General features: G+C 49.5%; 1 pseudogene; it reads left to right on the top strand.

The window, feature by feature from the left end:
* Nucleotides 1-241: 241 nt before the first annotated feature.
* On the top strand, nucleotides 242-6,888 carry LOC123180106 (tRNA(His) guanylyltransferase 1-like; annotated as a pseudogene).
* Nucleotides 6,889-7,165: the final 277 nt, after the last annotated feature.

Raw genomic sequence — 7,165 nt, 5'->3', positions numbered from 1 at the left:
CCCAAAGCCAAAGATTCTTTGTGATTATTTGTCATGGAGACAAGCAAAATGTGAGTTATTCCTCCTAAAAGAGCACATCTTCAACTAATCGGAAGTATTTAGGAACTTGTCAACCGGCATTTAATATCTGAATTTAGTGGTTCAACTTCAGCAGTATGCATGCTTTAAATTTATTGCTTGTTTAGCAGTATGCGGTGACGAATACTTATTAATGTGTCCAGATTCTAGCTGATCCCATTCATTTGACAAGCCAAATAACGAGAGTGCTCTAAAATTGATAAATGCTTCTGCTTCTCTGATGATGGAGCGATTCCCAGCTGTCATCTTTGGCTATGGTTTTAGCAACTAGTACAGGTAGGATATACCCCGTCAGAATCACTGTTTTTTGCAAGGAGAAATCTATGAAAGAGACATGCGTTTCTGGTAGGAGCTTGTACCCTACCAGGCCTGGGGCGTAAGCGGTAAGGGAAGGAGGGGGCTGGGCGAGGCGATGAGCGGCCGCGCCGGCGGTTGGGCGCAGTCGTGGGAGAGGAGATGGCGGCGGCGGCTAGGGTTAGAGGCGGCTAGGGTTCCGGCTCCTCTGGGAGCCGGGCAATAGGGATAATAATATTCTTATTGCTTGATTCCAAAAAGAGTCTTACAGCCTATATTTATAACCTAGATAACTTGCATAAGAATTAACCTAAGATAACTTGCATAAGAATTAACCTAAGATAACTTGTGGGCTAAGATTGCCCGGTGGGCCTAGCTAAACCGGCCATAACACTTCTCCCCGCCTGCACAAACAGCTCGTCCTCGAGCTGTAAGGTGGGGAAGCGCTTGCGGAACTCCTCGAGGCGATCAACCAGCGTCAAACACCTTCTCGACAGCTGGGGCGGCCAGGTCGGCGGCGACGGCGTCCTCCGGAATGTAGTCTGCAACCTCCAGGTAGAAGAGTCGCGGGCAGGCATGGCCGGGCGTGTAGGGATCGTCGCAGTTGAAGCACAACCCTTGGCGGCGACGCTCGAGTAGCTCGGCTGAGGTGAGCCGGCGGAACGGGCGCGCCGCGGTCGCGGCGAGGGGTGCCGCAGAAGCCTGCGCAGGCCGACCCTGCGCGGAATCCGGCCCGGGTAGCGACCCAGCGGTCCGGGACGGTGATTCCTGCTGGATGGCCACCGCGCGGCGCCCGAACGCGCTGGCGTAGTACATGGCCGACTGGAGATCCTGGGGTCCCCGAAGCTCCACGTCCACGCGGAGGTGATCCGGAAGTCCACCGACAAAGAGGTCGGCCTGCTGCTGCGCCGTCACACCCGACGCATGGCATGCCAGGGCCTGGAAACGGTCGGCGTAGTCCTGCACCGTGGAGGTGAAGGGAAGGCGGCCGAGCTCCGCCAAGCGGCTTCCGCGAACCGGAGGCCCAAAGTGAAGGAGGCAGAGCTCGCGGAAGCGCTCCCAAGGGGGCATGCGGCCCTCGTCCTGCTCGAGGGCGTAGTACCAGGTCTGGGCTGCACCGCGGAGGTGGTAGGATGCCAGCCAAGTGCGCTCCGACGCGAGCGTGCGCTGGCCACGGAAAAACTGCTCACACTGGTTGAGCCAGTTAAGCGGGTCCTCCGTGCCGTTATAAGTGGCGAAATCGATCTTGGCGAACCGTGGCGGCGTCTGGGTCGGCGCGCCATGGCCGACCGGCTCGGCGGTGCGGAGCAGTGATGATGATGGCACCCGGTCAACGGTGGGGAGGTTGTCGTAGGCCCCCGCGGAGCCGGACGAGGCCGCAGACTGCAGTGTGGGTACCGGTGGGTCCCCGACCTCTGTGTAAACTGGCGGCGGCGACGTCCCGGTTAGCCAGGTCGGGATCGGGGACGGTGACGGCGGAAACCGAACCTGCTGGATCGGAAGTCCTCCCGGTGTGGACTGGCCCAGTCCGGAGCTGGGCGGCGGCGGTGGGAGCTGGATCGGCGCGGGCGGCGCGGCTGGGGCCGGCGCGGGCCAGTGCGGCCACTGCGGAACTGGGGCGGGCGCGGAAGGCGCGGGTGGCGCAGCGAGAACCGGCGCGGGCCATTGCGGCCAGGACGGCGCTGGGGCGGGCGGCGGCTGGAGCGACGGATGGGCCCCGGCGATCGCCGCGGGTACCGAGTACCAGGGCAGGTGCAGCAGCGGCGGGGGCCCGCCGGTGTAGCTCGCCTGGAACGGCAGCAGGGCCGTCCCGCTAGGGCCCGACGCGTTCTGGATCGGCCAGTGCGTCGCCGGGTGGCTGTAGGCGGGGGGGCGCAGCCGGCGGGGTGGTGTGCGGGCCGGCCAAGTACAGGGAGATGCCCTGGACGGCCGTCACGAGGTCCCGCAGGGTGCTGGTCATCTCCTCCGGCGTGAAGACGGAGGTTGTCGGCGGCGCGGAAGTGACGGGGGCCGGCGGCGCGGAGGTGATCGGGGCTGGCGGCGTTGGAGACCCGGCAGTGGTCATCGGGGCGGTGGTGATGATGAGCAGCGGCGGCGTGGGTGTTGATGACGACATGATCGAACCCGAGTCTCTGGATACCAAATTGGTAGGAGCTTGTACCCTACCAGGCCTGGGGCGTAAGCGGTAAGGGAAGGAGGGGGCTGGGCGAGGCGATGAGCGGCCGCACCGGCGGTTGGGCGCCGTCGCGGGAGAGGAGATGGCGGCGGCGGCTAGGGTTAGAGGCGGCTAGGGTTCCGGCTCCTGTGGGAGCCGGGCAATAGGGATAATAATATTCTTATTGCTTGATTCCAAAAAGAGTCTTACAGCCTATATTTATAACCTAGATAACTTGCATAAGAATTAACCTAAGATAACTTGCATAAGAATTAACCTAAGATAACTTGTGGGCTAAGATTGCCCAGTGGGCCTAGCTAAACCGGCCATAACAGTTTCCGCATGGCACGAATTTCCCTCTTCTCATCAGCAGAAGTGGTTTGATTGAATTTATTGGAATGATAAGATATCTTATTAAAACCGTAATAAGTTAACCATCCAATGAAGCTGTAAATGTAAACCTGGGACACTTAATTTCAGCAGGTGTTTTTATGTTTGTTGGATGGCAAACCTGTGCATTTGTTGCAAATGATCATATTTGTTTTTTGTTATTGCTGCAGCTTTGTGTTCCAGGAGAACGCTGAATTATATCAGAGAGATGAGAGGTACTCCCTCTGTAACAAAATATAGGACACTTTTTGTTTCATGTACAATTGTTAAAAACGTCTTACATTTTGTTACAGAGGTAGTACTTATTTGGTTTTATTAATTTCTGCAGCACGTGTTTTCAACTGGTCATGCCTTTGATAACATATGCGACTTCTTTTGCAGATTAATCATTTCTTCATGTTCATCATGTCTCACTTGTTTTTACTTGATGAAGTGGAAAGAATATTTTCCAAATAAAGAATTAGTGCAGCCACCACAGTTTGAAGCAGAGGTTCTATATTACCCAAAGCCAAATATTCTTTATGATTATTTGTCATGGAGACAAGCAGAATGTGAGTTTTTCCTCATAAAAGAGCATGTCATGAACAAATCGAAAGTATTTTGGAACTTGTCAACCAGCATGTAATATCTGAATTTAGTTGTTCAACTTCAGCAGTACGCATGCTTTAAATTTATTGCTTGTTTAGCAGTATGCCATGACGAATACTTATTCACAGGCCACAACAGAAGCCAGTACAACACATGCTTTTGGATACTAGTGAAGTCCGGAAAAGGTGAAGGTGAAGACAAAGCTCATGAGATACTGAAGGTCTTATGTCAACATCTACATGATCTGATATTCCATTCATTTCTTCTGTTATCTACAGTCTCTAACTGTAGTGTTTTCTCTGAAGGGAACATTATCAACGGACAAGAACGATTTGTTTTTCAGCGGTTTCGGATGAACTACAACAACGACCTGGAGATGTTCCAGAAGGGTTCGTGTACTTACCAGCAAAAAGTATTATGTCCATCTATCATCCTAGAGATGTTTTTCAACAATGAATTAGAAGTACTGCTATGATGAGAAGAAGATGATTCTCGTAGTTTGCACCAGTTTACATCACGGAAGTCAGTCTTGCGCTCGTGGTAAATTTGCAATTTCCGATCTGAACGGATCGACCGACCGACCGACCGAACCAGCTCCCCTGTCTCGTCCTCTGTTCCTCTCCACTCCGGCGGACGGCGGCGTTGCACGGCGAATCCAGCGGCTCCGGCGGCGCGGAGACCCCAGCCACCAGGAAGCAACCGCAGGCGGCTCGGCTACTCCGGCATTACTGTGACCGCTATTCCCCCAGCACCATGGGCCCGGGGGCGAATCTGGCAAGCACGGGTGCCGCACCTCCGGCGACTAGGTAACCGATTCTACCTATCGATTGCATCTGTCCTTTCAATTTCGCTCCAGCCTTGGCTCGCTCCGCTAACCCTGTCTTTGCACTCGTATCTGTTCCCGGCCGGCGCCCACAAAGGGACTCCCTCTGACTGGTTGTCCAAATGTGGAACAGAAGAGTTCATCCTGAAGCAGTCAACGACATCTCTGAATCCGGGCAAATATTCCGTGGAATGCCCAAGGAATGGCAAGGATATGAAGGTTGCTTCTCTGTTCTTTAATGTTCAGAGCCAAGTAGTATGTCCTATGATTTTCCTCATGTCTGGTTCAAGCAACTTACTGAATTCAGTATGTTTGGACAGGAGAAAGACTGTGGCGTTTCTTCATGTGGCTGGACATGGTCGAGGAAATTTGGATAATAAATGTGCTCATCATGGGCAATGCGGCTGCTCGTAGCTTCTCACAAGAAATGCAGCGACACGTTGATGCTATGAGGGCTGAAGTTGATGCTACGAGAGCTCAAATTGATGCTATTAGGGTTGAGATTGCAGCACTGGATCGATGCATCAAGAAGTTGGCTGCCCAAAATGCAAAGCTTCAGGTTTTAGTGTACTTTCTTTTCGTCATTCTTCTTCTAGTGTTGCTAGTGAAGTAGAATATCCGCGCAATTGATCGTGGTCACCATCCTGTATGAGACGGTGCTTGGTCTGTCAAATGGGACGAACATGTCGGGCTGGTTGGTTCTGTTGAGATATGTAGAGTTTGGAGAAATTGCAAATTTACCAAGGGGCAAGACCTTCATTACACGCGGTATTACTAGCCTCAGAATTTTGAAACTATTCAAGTAATTAGACAGGGCAAATGACCAAGAAGGCAAAGAAAATGAGGGCATATGATCCCCCTGCAAAAATAAAATAAATTAAGGGTACATGATCAAATCTCCCTGAAGACTTCCGCGTCCTTATCCCAGATGGCTTTAGGAAAAGATAAATGCAGTGGCAAAATAAGCAACAAACTGACTGGTTCCATACTCTCAACAACAACAAAATGAGTAAATTGGTACTTTGACAAATATTAACAAGCTAACTGTCAAATCGAAATGTCACTTCATTTATCAACAACATATATTGTTACAGGACTCAAGTTCAAACATATAGATATGTTCAGTGAGGACCCATAGTTTCCTATTTATTTAAATGCATGCTCCAATGCCGTTTAAATAGTTGTACTGTCCTATCGTTTGAGTTTTTTCTTTTCCAGATTCTCGCTGATCCCATTCATTTGAAAAGCCGAACGATGAGAGTGCTCTAAAATTGACGAATGCTTCTGCTTCTCTTATGATGGAGTGATTCCCTGATATCATCTTTGGCTATGGTTTTAGCAACTGGTACAGTTAGGATATACCCCGTCAGAATCACTTTTTTTGCAAGGAGAAAACCATGAAAAAGACATGTGTTTCTGCTTGGCACAAATCTCCCTCTTCTCATCAGCAGAAGTGACTTGATTGAATTTATTGGAATGATAAGATATCTTGTTAAAACCATAATAAATTAACCATCCAATGAAGCTGTAAATGTGAACCTGGGACACTTAATTTAAGCAGGTGTTTTTATGTTTGTTGGATGGCTATCCTGTGCATTTGTTGCAAATGATCATATTTACTTTTTGTTATTGCTGCAGCTTTGTGTTCCTGGATAACACTGAATTATATCAGAGAGATGAGAGGTACTTATTTAGTTTTATGAATATCTACAGTATGTGTTTTCAACTGGTCAAGCCTTTGATAAGATATGCAACTTCTTATGCAGATTAAACCTTTCTTCATGTTCATGTCTCACTTATTCTTACATGCTGGACTGGAAAGTAAATAAAGAACTAGAGTTTGAGGCAGAGGCTATGTTACCCAAAGCCGAAGATTCTTTGTGATTATTTGTCATGGAGACATGCAGAATGTGAGTTATTCCTCCTAAAAGAGCACATCTTCAACTAATCAAAAGTATTTAGGAAGTTGTCAACCGGCATGTAATATCTGAATTTAGTGGTTCCACTTCAGCAGTACACATGCTTTAAATTTATTGCTTGTTTAGCAGTATGCCGTGACGAATACTTATTAATGCCAGTGTCCCCTTTTCTTAATGGTATCCTGTTGCAAAGGCTTGACTGCTCTAGTAGTTAGAACATACCATAAGAAAATGAGCTGACTCTTTGCACATGCTAATTCACAGGCCGCAACAGAAACCAGTACGAACATGCTTTTGGATGCTAGTGAAGTCCGGAAAAGGCGAATACGGAGCTCATGAGATACTGAAGGTCTTATGTCATCATCCACATTATCTAATATCCCATTCAATTCTTCTGTTATCTAGAGTCTCTAACTGTAGTGTTTTCTCTGAAGGGAATATTATCAACGGACAAGAACGATTTGCTCTTTCAGCGGTTTCGGATGAACTACAACAACGACCCGGAGATGTTCCAGAAGGGTTCGTGTACTTGCCAGCGAAAGGTATTCTGTCCATCTATCATCCGAGAGATGTTTTTCAACAACAATGAGAAGTACTGCTATGATGAGAAGAAGATGATTCTCGTAGCTTGCACCAGTTTCTCCGCTAATGGTCTACAGTGCAGGTGGTCCAAACCACAACCTCGAACTTGCTTAACCGTCTAAATCACCCCCTAACCTGCTTAGACCGATTTTGATCTCGGTTCTCTTTTCTTCTTTCTCCTCTCCCTCTATCTCCCTCTCCTGTTTTGTTTCCTTCTCTCTCCCAGCCATGATTCTCTCCAGCGCATGCCCTAGTTAAGAGGCAACTTGCTGCCGCTGGTGCTCATACATCCGTCCGGCCCTCACGGCGGCACTTCCTCACCTCTGGAGCCAACTC

Source organism: Triticum aestivum, chromosome 1D, assembly GCF_018294505.1.
Source record: "Triticum aestivum cultivar Chinese Spring chromosome 1D, IWGSC CS RefSeq v2.1, whole genome shotgun sequence".
NCBI classification, from domain to species: domain Eukaryota; kingdom Viridiplantae; phylum Streptophyta; class Magnoliopsida; order Poales; family Poaceae; genus Triticum; species Triticum aestivum.
The sequence above is the reverse complement of the archived record's forward strand: the minus strand, read 5'-3'. Positions and strand labels throughout refer to the sequence as shown.